The 13,290-nt window shown below is 42.5% G+C and overlaps 1 protein-coding gene and 1 pseudogene across 4 annotated transcripts in view; both read left to right on the top strand.

The window, feature by feature from the left end:
- Positions 1 to 13,290, top strand: part of LOC147114284 (protocadherin beta-15-like) — a 196,607-nt gene that overhangs the window by 55,586 nt on the left and 127,731 nt on the right. The gene's annotated exons all lie outside the window — the stretch shown is intronic.
- On the top strand, positions 8,105 to 12,848 carry LOC147114288 (protocadherin-10 pseudogene; annotated as a pseudogene).

The following is a 13,290-nucleotide window of genomic DNA, read 5'->3' as shown; positions in this document are numbered from 1 at the left end:
GTGCTGATCTAACTATATACATCGGTCTGGACTATCTAGCTGAAGAAACGTCCTATATATGGCGAGTATATAGGTTGCATCTGAAATATATTTACCTTAAAACTATACAATAAGGATTCTTTAGGACTAATAATGCATTATACTGCCAATGAGAAAGGGAAATTAGCGCAGAAAAGGAATTACATTCTTAAATAAATAAAGGGCCAAATCTTAGTGAGTATGAGAGATGGGATAAGAATAAATAAGTGACAGGATGATAAATGTAAATTAGCAAGGTAAACAGCCGAATATGACTAGAGGTACATAGAAAACATAAGAACATAAAAATTTGGAGCAGGAATAAGCCATATGGCCCCCTGAGCATGCGTCGCCATTCAATAAGATCATGGGTGATCTTCGCCCTCAACTCTACTTTCCTGCCCTATGCCCATATCCCTTAATTCCTCTGGAGTCCAAAAATCTATCTATCTCAGCCTTGAATAGACTCAACGACTGAGCATCCACAGCACTTTGGGGCAGAGAATCCCAAAGATTCACAACTCACTGAGTGAAGAAATTCCTCCTCATTTCAGTCTTAAAAGGGCGGACCCTTATCTTGAGACTATGCCCGCTAGTTGTGGACTCTCCAGCCAGGGGAAACAATCTCTCAACATCTACACTGTCAATCCCCCTCAGAATCTAATATGTTTCAATGAGATCACCTCTCATTCTTCTATACTCCAGAGAGTATACGCCCAATCTACTCAAACTCTCCTCATAGGACAACCCTCTCATCCCAGGAATCAATCTAGTGAGCAATCGAGGCACCGCCTCTAAAGTAAGTATATCCTTCCTTAAATAAAGAGACCAAAAATGTACACAGTACACCAGGTGTGGTCTCAACTGAGCCCTGTACAATTGTAGCAAGACTTCCTTATATTTGTACTCCCACCCTCTAGCAATAAAGACCAACATGCCATTTACCTTCCTAATTGCTTGCTGTACCAGCATGCTAAATCTCGGTGTTTCCTGCACAGGACACCCAAATTTCTCTGTACACAGGCATTTAATATTTTCAAACCATTTAAAAATACTCCATCTGCCACCTTATTGCCCATTCATTTAAACTTTCTTTATCCCTTTGCAGGCTCTTTGCGTCCTCCTCAGATCTTACTTTTCCACCGAGCTTTGCATCATCAGCAAATTTGGATACATTGCACTCTGTCCCTTCATCTAAGTCATTAATATGGATTGTAAATAGCTGAGGCCCAAGCACTGATCCTTGTGGCACCTCATTAGTTACTGCCTGCCAATCTGTGAATGGCCCGTATATCCCTACTCTGTTTTTGTCTGTTTACCAATCCATTATCCAAAAGGATGGCAGGCCGGTTAAGAAAAAGTTAATGAAGAAAATAATAAGCAAAATGGAAGAAAACTGCCTTTATCAAGAATAAATCTGATAATGTTGATGTGTTTGCACGGTTGTGCAAAGCATCACAACTGAAGTTGGGTTTTAGTGACACTAATTAGAGTGGATGGAGATTGTTCTGCTGCCTTTAAAGGAACTTGGCTTCTTCGGTAGAGAGCATGGAATCCAAATATTCACTGATATCAACTTTTGAGACTTCCAAATGCGTAGATTCTATTGGAAAAAATCGACAAAGTAATACCTATCAACTGCATATTCTATACGTGGCACACAACCTCTTCCTTGCTCAGATCCTACAACAGTCACCATGGCCAGTGGTGTTGCAGAATTAATCCATAGTAATAATCCAGTTGTGGTGCGTAAAACAGAAAATAACCCAAATTTTAGTAATCATGTTATCAATGCAACTGAGGTATTTGGATTTTCAGAAGGCATTCGATAAGGTGCCACACAAGAGGTTGTTAAACAAAATTAGGGTTCATGGGATTGGGAGTAATATGCTAGCATAGATTGAGGCTTGATTAACAGACAGAAAACAGAGAGTAGGAATAAACGGGTCATTTTCGGGTTGGCAGGCTGTAACTGGTGGGGTACCGCAAGGATCAGTGCTTGGGCCTCAGCTATTCACAATCTATATCAATGATTTGGGTGAGGGGACCAAATTTAATATATCCAAGTTTGCTGATGATACAAAGCTGGGTGTGGATGTAAGTTGTGTGGAAGATGCAAAGCGACTTCAAGGAGAGATAGAAAAGCTAAGTGAGTGGGCAAGAACATGGCAAATGGAATATAATGTGGAGAAATGTGAAGTTATCCACTTTAGTAGGAAAAATAGAAAAGCAGAATATTTTTTAAATGGTGAGACATTGGGCAATTTTGGTGTTCAGTGGGAACTGGGTGTCCTTGTACAAGAATCACTGAAAGTTAACATGAAGGTACAGCAAGCAATTAGGAAAGCAAATTGTATGTTGGCATTTATTACAAGAGAATTTGAGTATAAGAGTAAAGACGGCTTACTGCAATTATATAGGGCGCTGGTGAAACCAGACCTGGAGTATTGTGTACAGTTTTGGTCTCCTTACCTAAGGGAGGATATACTTGTCATAGAGGGAGTGCAGCGAAGGTTCACCAGACTGGTTCCTGGGATGGGGGGATTGTCCTATGAGGGGTGATTGAGTAGACTAGGCCTATATTCCCTAGAGTTTAGAAGAATGAGAGGTGATATCATTGAAACATACAATATTCTTACAGGGCTTGGCCGGGTAGATGTTTTCCCTGGCTGGGGAGTCTAGAACCAGGGGTCACAGTCTCAGAATAAGGGATCGGCCATTTAGAACTGAGATGAGGAGAAATGTCTTCACGCAGAGGGTGGTGAATCTTTGGAAATCTCTACCCAGAGGGCTGTGGAGGCTCAGTCGTTGAGTATATTCAAGCCAGGGATCGATAGATTTTTGGATCTTAAGGGAATCAAGGGATATGCTGATAGTGCAGGAAAGTGGAGTTGAGGTAGAAGATCGGCCATGATCTTATTGAATGGCAGAGCAGGCTCGAGTAGCCGGCTCCTGCGCCTGCACCTATTGCTTATGTATGTTTTTTTTTATTTGTTCCTGGGATGAGAGTGTCGCTGGCAAGGCCAACATTTATCGCCCTTCACTAATTGTCCTCGAGAAGGTGGTGGTGAGCCACGTTCTTGAACCCCTTCAGTATTGTTTTCCTAGCAGTTGTGTATAACTGAGCAGCTTGCTAGGCCATTTCGGAGGGCAGTTATATTGCTATGAGACTGGAGTCACTTATTTGCCAGACCAGGTAAGGACGGGAGATTTCTTTCCCTAAAGGACATTAGTGAATCAGACGGGCTTTTTCGACAATCCGGTAGTTTCATGGACCGCATTACTGACACTAGCTTTTTATTCCAGATTTATTTAATTAACAGAATTCAAATTCCCCAGCTGCCGTGGTGGGATTTGAACTGCACATTTCTGGATCATGAGTTCAGGCTTTTGGATTACTAGTCCAGTAAAATAACCAGTACGCTACCATTCCCGTAGTTAAGCGAAAAATAGAGTGGCAGAAGATATAGCTTATTCAAGAGTATCAAAAAATTATGCTATGAGTAGATTCTAACGAAGCTGTTGCTTTATTGAAATATTTGAGATAAAAGATGACTTTTTGTTAAGGAACATAACTAATTTGCAGTTCCTAATTGGGGAATTTAGAGTGAGAAGATATGTCAGGCAGATTGTCGCCTCCGAAACGTTGATGTAGTTCGAGAATAATTTCTCAGTGAAGGCTAATGAAACAGACAGTTAAAATGCGATCAAAGAACTATTTAATGCCTTTACGACGAGAAACGAAATACAGAGAAGGCAAGAAGTTCGATATGTGGAATTAATGTGTAACACATAGGAACATAGAAGATAGGAGCAGGAGTAAGCCATTCGGCCGCTCGAGCCCGCTCCGCCATTCAATAAGATCATCGCTGATCATCCAAATTCAGTACCCTGTTCCTGCCTTCTCTCCATATCCCTTGATCCCTTTAGCCTTAAGAAATATATCCAACTCCTTCTTGAATATATTTAATGAATTGGCCTCTACTGCCTTCTTTGGCAGAGAATTCCACAGGTTCACCCCTCTCTGGGTGAAGAAATTCCTCCTCATCTCTGTCCTAAATGGCTTACCCCTTATCCTTAGACTGTGATCCCTGGTTCTGGAGTCCCTGACGTTCGGGAACATCCTTCCAGCATCTAGCCTGTCTTGTCCTGTTAGAATTTTATAAGTTTCGATGAGATCCCCTCTCATTCTTCTAAACTCCAGCGAGTATAAGCCCAATCGACCCAATCTCTCCTCATACGTAATTCCTGCCATCCCAGGCATCAGCCTGGTGAATCTTCACTGAACTCCTTCCATGGCAAGAACATCCTTCCTCAGATAAGACAACCAAAACTGCACACAATACTCATGATGTGGTCTCACCGAGGCCCTGTACAACTGCAGCAAGACATCCTTGTTCCTGTACTCAAAACCTTGCGCTATGAAGGCCAACATACCATTTGACTTCTTAACTGCCTGCTGCACCTGCATGCTTACTTTCAGCGACTGGTGCACAAGGACGCCCAGGTCTCGTTGCACTTCCCCTTCTCCCAATCTATTGCCATTCAGATAATAATCTGCCTTCCTGTTTTTGACACCAAAGTGGATAACCTCGCATTTATCCACGTTATATCGCATCTGCCATGCTTTTGCCCAATCAACCAACCTGTCCAATTAATATGGAGTTTCTCGGCATCCTCCTCACAGCACACATGCCCACCCAGCTTTGTGTCGTCTGCAAACTTGGAGATATTACATCTAGTTCCCTCGTCCTGATCATTAACATATATTGTGTAAAGCTGGGGTCCAAGGAACGATCCCTGCGGTACCCCATTAGTCACTGCCTGCCTGCCACTCGGAAAATTTATTTCAACTCTTTGCTTTCTGTCTGCCAACCTGTTCGCTATCCAAGTCAATACCTTGCCCCCAATCCCATGTGCCTTCATTTTACATGCTAATCTCTTATGTGGGAACTAATCGAAAGCCATTTGAAAATCCAAATACACCACACCCACTGGTTCTCCCTTATCTATTTTACAAGTTACATCCCCAAAAAATTCCAGTAGATTAGTCAAGCACGATTTACCTTTTGTAAATCCATGTTGACTTTGTCCGATCCGGTCACTTTTTTCCAAGTGCTCTGCTATTACATCCTTTATAATGGACTCTAGCATTTTCCCCACTACTGATGTCAGGCTTACCGGTCTGTAATTCCCTGTTTTCTCTCGACCACCTTTTTTAACAGTGGGGTAACATTAGCTACCCGCCAATCCATGGGTACTGTTCCAGAATCTATCGAATTTTGGAAGATGACCAGCAATGCATCTACTATTTCTAGGGCCACTTCCTAAAGTACCCTAGGATGTAGATTATCAGACCCTGGGGATTTATTGGCCCTCAATCCCATCAATTTCCCTAACACCATTTCCCTACAAATACTGATTTCTTTCAGTTCTTCCCTGTCATTAGACCCTATGTTCCCCGACATCTTTGGGAGGTTATTTGTGCCCTCCTTTGTGAAGACAGAACCAAAGTATGTATTTAATTGGTCTGCCATTTCTTTGTTCCCCATTATAAATTCCCCTGATTCTGACTGCAAGGGACCTACGTTTGACTTCACCAATCTTTTTCTCTTCACATATCTATAAAAGCTTTTACAGTCAGTTTTTATGTTCCCTGCAAGCTTACTCTCATACTCTATGTTCCCCCTCTTAATTAATCCCTTTGTTCTCCTTTGTTGGATCTTAAACTGCTCCCAATCCTCAGGTTTACTGCTTTTTCTGGCCAATTTATATATCCTCTCCTTGGATCTTATGCTATCCCTAATTTCCCTTGCTAGCCACGGTTGAGTCACCTGTTTTGTTTTATGTTTATAACACCCCTCGAGTCTACCTGTCATTCTGTTAAAATGTCCTAGGTTGTTATGGTCTCGATATTGCGCTGTCAGTAATAGGTGGGGAATCTTAATGAGCTTGTTCGAGTATCCTCTCTCTGATATGTCAGTAAATATTGTGCTTTCAATGTAGCGCTAAATTGTTCTTCTTGTGTTTAGTGACAAGCTAGTCATTGCTGAAAACAGTCCTCAATGTTTCATCGCATGAATAGTTTAACTAGCATATCTAGATATGTTTATGCATTTATATATAGCCTTTTAAGTAGAAAAACGCTCAAAGGCTCGAGGAAGTAAATGGTCACAGAGACAGGGAACAAGTATTAGGAGCAGGACCAAAAACTTGGTGTAAAAGGAGGTTTTTAGGAATGCACTTGAAGGGGATTCGGGGGCTTTAAAGGAATGATGTCCAATGTGTGACATATAAAGCACCGTGCTCAGACTCACAGAGAATGCCTTTCAAAATTTTGATCAGAGTGGTTTCGATTTTGTGGGAGGGTGAAAACCTAATTAGAAGGATTCAAAAAGAAAGTTTAATAGAGATGACTTATGGATTTGAGTGACAACAATACTTTGGCGATAAGAGGGAGATTGGAGATGGGTCCTATTTTGCAAGAGCAGAGTGTCCACGCTGGACTTCTTAAGGAGTGGGGTGATGCTGGTAATTTTAAAAGGGGGAGGCTTAGTGCTTGTATATCGCTGAACCATTTACAATGCCAGCTACCATGAGAGCCAGGAAGTTTAGTGGTCACCGCTTTAGTGGTAAATCGATCGAATGGGATCGAGGAAGCAGGAGGTATGTCTGGAAATACAAAGCTGAATGTATGGTTTCTCTCTTGCTAATAAAAATAACCACGAGCTCTTGGCACTTGTAGTTAGTTGCGAGTCTGAATTACCATGGAAGAGAGGCTTAAGGAGATGGTTGAGAATTAGGAAATCGAACCAGGGACTATCCTGGCAGTCAAAGATGATCCAAGACTACTGCGTTGTTTTGGAGGAGATTGAGACTCACTATGGTTTGATATGCTACATCCAAATTGGTGATGTTTTGGTAATCCAGGTGTGAGCTAGACATGCACAGATTTGCAACCATTGGACTTGTGGAAGCAAAGACTTGTGCTATATCCCGGGGAATGACGGCCATGGGAGGCACTGACGGGCTTTTAGCAGATTCCAGCTTCAAAAGTGCACGTTATCGAGTGGTTCAGCAAATCAACAGCTGCAGAAGTATCATACTGAATGGAGGGCCAGAGACAAGGGCCCAAAAATTCGGGTTGGAGGCTTCCCGCTGCTGCAAGCCTCCGACCTGCACTTACCTTGCGCGTCAGCCGTTGAGCTGTGGGCCCGCATGGAATTGCGATCCTGGGCCTCATCCAACTGCTGGCGCACAGTGCTTGCGTATCCCAGGGGCGCAGTTAGTTTGATGTCCCCTGTGATCACGTGGGCCATGGAGAGCCAATGGTAGCAGGGAATGCTTCATTCATAAGTTTGACAGGAAGAACTGTCAAACCTATAAATACTATAAGCCCCAAAACATCACTAAAACTTCAAATAAATTTTAAAAAATCACACTTAACTATAAATTAAATGAAATAACTATATTAAACAATAATTTAAATTTTTGAAAAAATTAATTACATTTTCTAATGGGACTAAACATAAACTTACTTTTCTTTAAATATTTAAAAATAATAAACCTGTGGAAAAAATGTTTTAATTTTAATTAATTCACCACTTACCTTGTTAAAAGCAGGCCTTACACTTGCACCTGCTTTTTACATGTCTAACTTCTGGAGACTTACATTCCCGGAGAAACCTGGAAAAAAAACGTAAGTTCAATGCGCACATGCTGCCTCTCCCATGCACGCGTTCCACCTCTTAACCCCTTCTTTCAGGGGAACGTAAGTTCTGGTTTCCCGTGCATGCGCAGTGCATGCACAAAACCGGCACTTTCATTGGGCCTACGTGTGACTAGCCCATGCGTACTCATCCGTTGGGACCCGAATTTCTGGGCCAAGGTAATTGGGAGTGTGCAAGTGCAGTGGTAAATTACATATGTGTAAAGAAGTGGTGTTGAAAGTGAATAGGGATTGTGGGTGATCAGCGATACGAAGAAGGGAACCGAGATGGCCTTCGTAATGGTCAAGAACATGAAGGCAGTGTGGCCACGTAAGCTGGTGATTTGGAGGTATTGCTCATGCATATGGGTAGGATAATTTATAGGGAGGGCTCGTAGACAGTAAATTGAGAAGGCAGAGGCAAAGTGAGCTGATATGGAGATTGCAATCACTCAGGATGCACATTCGCTTATTGACGAGGCTGGAATGATGCCAGCGAAGTAGGGGAATGAACAAAAGTAAAAATTGGTGATAAGGACCATGCCAACAACAGAGGGGTTTGGGTGGGATACTTGTTAAAGCATATATTCTGCTAATTAGGTTTTTGTAATGGATAATATATCACCAACCCATATCCAAATTTCAGTCAAGCTACAACGTTAGTATAATACTCTACGATCTGGTATGAATGACAAGGGTCTTGTTCCTAACTAAAGAAACATTGTGAAGGCAAAGGCCGAGGTTGACATTCTCGATAAAAATGATTATTGATCCACCGGATATCTAAGGGAGCATGCTGGCTACAATGAGTGCGCGCTATGAAGAACATTGGTGAGGTTAGTCCTCAGCGAGCATACTGGGGTGGAAGTACGATCAGAGACAATGATTGGGTAGTTGTAATTGTTCCATTTAAGGAGGCAGTGGCCTCGAGGGATCCGTAAGAGAATGCCAAGTGGCGGAGAGATTATTTATCAGAATATGCAAGAGGGATATATTCGAGTAGGGAGTTAAGCACTACTCCAAATTGCAATCATTTGTGTTTCACGGCATTGATTAAGATGCAGTGATACATCAATCTGGGTGTCCTTATTTATCACACCCACCATCCATTTATCTTTCCTCTGTGAAATTTCAGGTAACGTTATTGTTTATCAGAGCTGTCAATTCTCAAGCAGAATAAACACATTTCAGGAAAGTATCTGCATCCGGCAAGATATTCCATTTCTTGACTCTGCATTGGATCCTATATTCCTGTGCATATGCAAGCAGCAACCTGCTGTGGCATTTTTTCCCTTTTTAAGAGACCGATAAACACCTTCCGATGGCTTGTTTGCTGAAGGCAACATGTTCAGTCTTACAGAGACCAACAGATGCCTAATTCGGAACGTTATTGAAAATGCACCAAGTTAGGTAACCAATCCCACGAATGATCTACATCCAGAATTAATACTGCGTGCTACTTAGCTAGGTAGAATGGAACTTTCAACAATGCATATCAGAGTGCAGGCTACAATAATCGTGTACCAAACCAGCAATGCAGCATTTCTTGCACATCCCCAGTTGTCCTGTAAAAGCTGTGTTGGGCCATCTCATTGAAACTCTAAAGTTGTCATGGCGCATGAGCTTTTATTGCAAACAAGACCTGGCAAAAGAAACAAAATGTTTTCACTGATGAGTGAGTATCTGCATTACTTTAAAGAAGTCCATGACATTTTATTCAATTCTGGTAAAGCAGATAGCCAGGACTGAGAAACATTTTGCATTAACGACCTTGCATGTACAGACCGATGTTAAGGTGACAAAAAATAAATCAACAAGCGTGTAAACTATCTGCCAAAGCAACTCGAAAATATGGTTTCATTCACTAGATTGTTTTTAGTTGATACCCAAGGGTTGATGAACAACATTAGTCAAAAGGAATGGTGTTCAGAAACGTGAATTATAATCTTAATTAGGTTACACGTCAGCGAAAACATCACATAAATCATAAATATTGCGCAGCACCAGTAATTAAAGTTGCACAACGTTAAATGCACAAAGCAATTCTTCCGGTCTTCAGTAGAGGCAGCATTGCTTTAACAGTGTTTGCTTTTATTATTGGCCGAGTCTCTTTGTGTCGCTGTCTGCCAATGAGGTGAGGAAATGTGGCTGGAGATCCAGCACCACTCCCCCTACACCACTCACTGCGCAGTAGCGAACAAACAAAAAGCATTCAATCGTTCCACTCGCTCGATTCGCATCTAAGAAAGCGCCCGAGAAAATCTAAGGGATTTTGTACAAACAACCTTGGCGATTGTGACAAAGACCTCTCGACGTTGTACGAATTACAAAGCTTGTCATCTGGATAAACAAGGTATTGAACAATTACGTTCTCGTCGTTACATCAAGCGGCCTAAAATTTATCTGCGAATCTGGTAGTTATATTTGCAGCACTTTGATCCAGAATGCCCTCCTCGCCAATTTGCCGATTGTGGCAATGGCGGGTTCTTTATCTGATACTCATATACGTTACAGTTTCAGTTTGTGAGAACATTCGCTACACAATTCCTGAAGAACTGGAGCTTGGTGCCTTTGTTGGTAATGTTGCTACGGATCTGGAGTTAGATGTAAAGCAGCTATTGGCGCGTAGGTTACAGATTGCATCCGAGAACAAAAAGCAATATTTCGACGTGAATTTAAAAACTGGAATTTTGTTCGTAAAAGTAAAAATAGACAGGGAGGATCTTTGTGAACAAAGCCTCCCTTGCGTATTGCTGTTAGAGGCTGTGATTGAGAATCCGCTACAGTTTTATCGTGTAGAAATTGAGATTCTCGACGTAAATGACAACGCGCCCGTGTTCCAGAGAAGCGAGGTTAACCTTGAAATCTCAGAATTAGTGCCGGCTGGAACGAGCTTCCCACTCCAGAGAGCTCGGGACCCGGACGCGGGAACTAACAGTGTTCGCTCCTACCAACTGAGCCCAAACCAGCATTTCACTTTGAAATCACAGTCAGACAGCGAACAAACTGACATCCCAGAACTCGTGTTGGAAAAAACCCTAGACCGGGAGCAACAACCGACTCACCGATTAACACTGACCGCGTTTGATGGCGGAAACCCGGAGAAATTCGGGACCACCCAGATTATAATCACTGTGCTTGATGTGAACGACAATGCCCCGGTTTGCGAACAGAACGTTTATCAAATCACCACTGCCGAAAATGTGCCCAAAGATACTTTGATTGTTAAAGTAACTGCGGTGGATATGGACGAAGGCCTAAACGGTGAGGTAATCTATTCTTTCAGCGATCACACTCCTGATAAAGTGCGTGAGGTCTTTAGCTTGGACTCAACAAACGGAGAAATCAGAGTGACCGGTACTGTGGACTTTGAAGAAGCAGAAAATTATCAGATTTTGGTACAAGCTAAGGACAGAGGTCCCCATTCGACACCAGTATATTGTAAAGTTTTGATAAAGATTAGTGATGTTAATGATAATTATCCTGAAATAATTACAACGTCTACGTCGATCACGATCCCAGAAAATGCTTCTCCGAATACTGCAGTGGCTCTTTTGAAAGTTACTGACCGAGATTCTGGAAATGCAGCAGATGTTTATTGTCGCACCGCCAAAGATATTCCCTTTAAGTTGATTAGCTCTTCTAATAACTACTACACATTAGTCATCCACGGTGATATAAATCGTGAAAAGGTGCCGGAGTACAACATCACCGTTACATGTACGGATACAGGCTCCCCTCCCCTCTCGACCAACAAAACCATCCGAGTTCAAGCCTCAGATATAAATGACAACGCGCCACGCTTTACGCAGCCTTCCTTCACCATGTATGTGACAGAAAATAATGTTATTGGTGCTTCAATTGGTTCTGTGTCAGCCTTTGATCCGGATTCCAATCAAAATGCCGAACTGACATATTCCATTTGGGATAGCCTGATACACGGTTTGCCTGCATCATCACTCGCCTCAATAAGCCCAGCCAATGGTGTGATGTTTGCTCACCGCTCGTTTGATTTTGAACAACTTAAAACATTTCAATTCTATGTGAAAGTAAAGGACGCTGGATCGCCACCGCTCAGCAGTAACGTAACTGTAAATGTGATCATCGTAGATCAGAATGATAATGCCCCTGTGATCGTGTCACCTTTGCCAAGTAAAGGGTCGGCAGCAGAGGACTCAATACCAAGATCTGCTGACTCGGGTTACTTGGTTGCAAAAGTTACAGCCACTGATGCCGATTCTGGACAGAACGCTGAACTTTCCTACCATCTCCGTCAGCCCACTGATCAAAGTCTGTTTACTGTGGCTCCTCAAACTGGAGAAATTTGGACTATTCGCCGCATTAGGCATAAAGATTTACGGAGGCAAAACATCGTCATTTTGGTGAGGGACAATGGAACCCCATCCCTTTCATCCACACTCACCATCAATGTATCAGTGCAGGATGATACTACAGACAATGCATCTAATATCGACATTTTGGGGAAGTCTGGACCATGGAAATACGATTTAAAATTTTATTTAATGATTGCTTTTGGCTCGACCTCATTCCTATTACTTGTGGCGATTGTAATCCTCGGCATTAAGGTGCACAGAGGTAGAAATGGAATTAATAGTTACTGTTGCTGTTGGAACCCGGCGTATTTTCCCCGGAGGGATTCGCTCCGTGGAATCCAAAAGGCTAGTGTGAATCTTCAAATACCACCCAATTACACAGAGGTGTATGATAGCGGGGCTCTCCCACAGTCGTTTCGCTATGACGTGTGTCAAGATTCAGCCATGAACGATTTAATGTTTCTACAGCTACATGGTGCGGCCGCGCCTATGATTAATATCAAGACTGGCTCATGTGTCGCTACAGAACATGGAAAGGCATCAAACTCTACGAGCAGGGAAACCACTGAATTTCACGAGGTGAGTGCTGCACTGTTAAAATGTTAAGCTTCACTTATCATGTTAGAAGGTACGGTAGTGCAGCAGTTATGCTACTGGACAAGTTACCGAGAGGTCTGAACTAATAATCGATCATGCAATGGAGGTCTGAGAAGTTGCTTGCACTATAAATACATTTCCAAATAAAAAGAAATCTGCTTTCAGTAAATGTGACCATCAAGCTGGCGGATGTCTAATAAACCCAACTAATCAATAATGTCACTAATATCATAACTTGCTTTTCTTGCCCATTATTGCCTATATGTGCCTCAAGAGCTGCAACAACCTGGTTGACTCCTAACAGTAAGAGCAACTGGGATAGGAAAAGAGCAGGCCATTCAGCCCCTCCATTCTGTTCCACAATTCAATCATAGACATTTACGACACAGAACGAGGCCATTCGGCCCATCGTGCCTGCGCCGGTCAAGAAAGAGGTATCCAGCCTAATCCCATTTTCCAGCTCTTGGTCCGTAGACTTGCAGTATACCACACTTCAAGTGCATAGCCAATACTTTTTAAATGTGATGAGGGTTTCTGCCTCTACCACCTTTTCAGGCAGGGAGTTCCAGAGCCTCACCACTCTCTGATGAAAAAAGTTCTCCTCAACTCCCCTCTAATCCTTCCACCAAATGC

Source organism: Somniosus microcephalus, chromosome 8, assembly GCF_052327205.1.
Source record: "Somniosus microcephalus isolate GS21.2 chromosome 8, FLI_Smic_1.0, whole genome shotgun sequence".
Lineage (NCBI taxonomy): Eukaryota > Metazoa > Chordata > Chondrichthyes > Squaliformes > Somniosidae > Somniosus > Somniosus microcephalus.
This window is presented reverse-complemented; position numbering and strand designations above follow the sequence as displayed.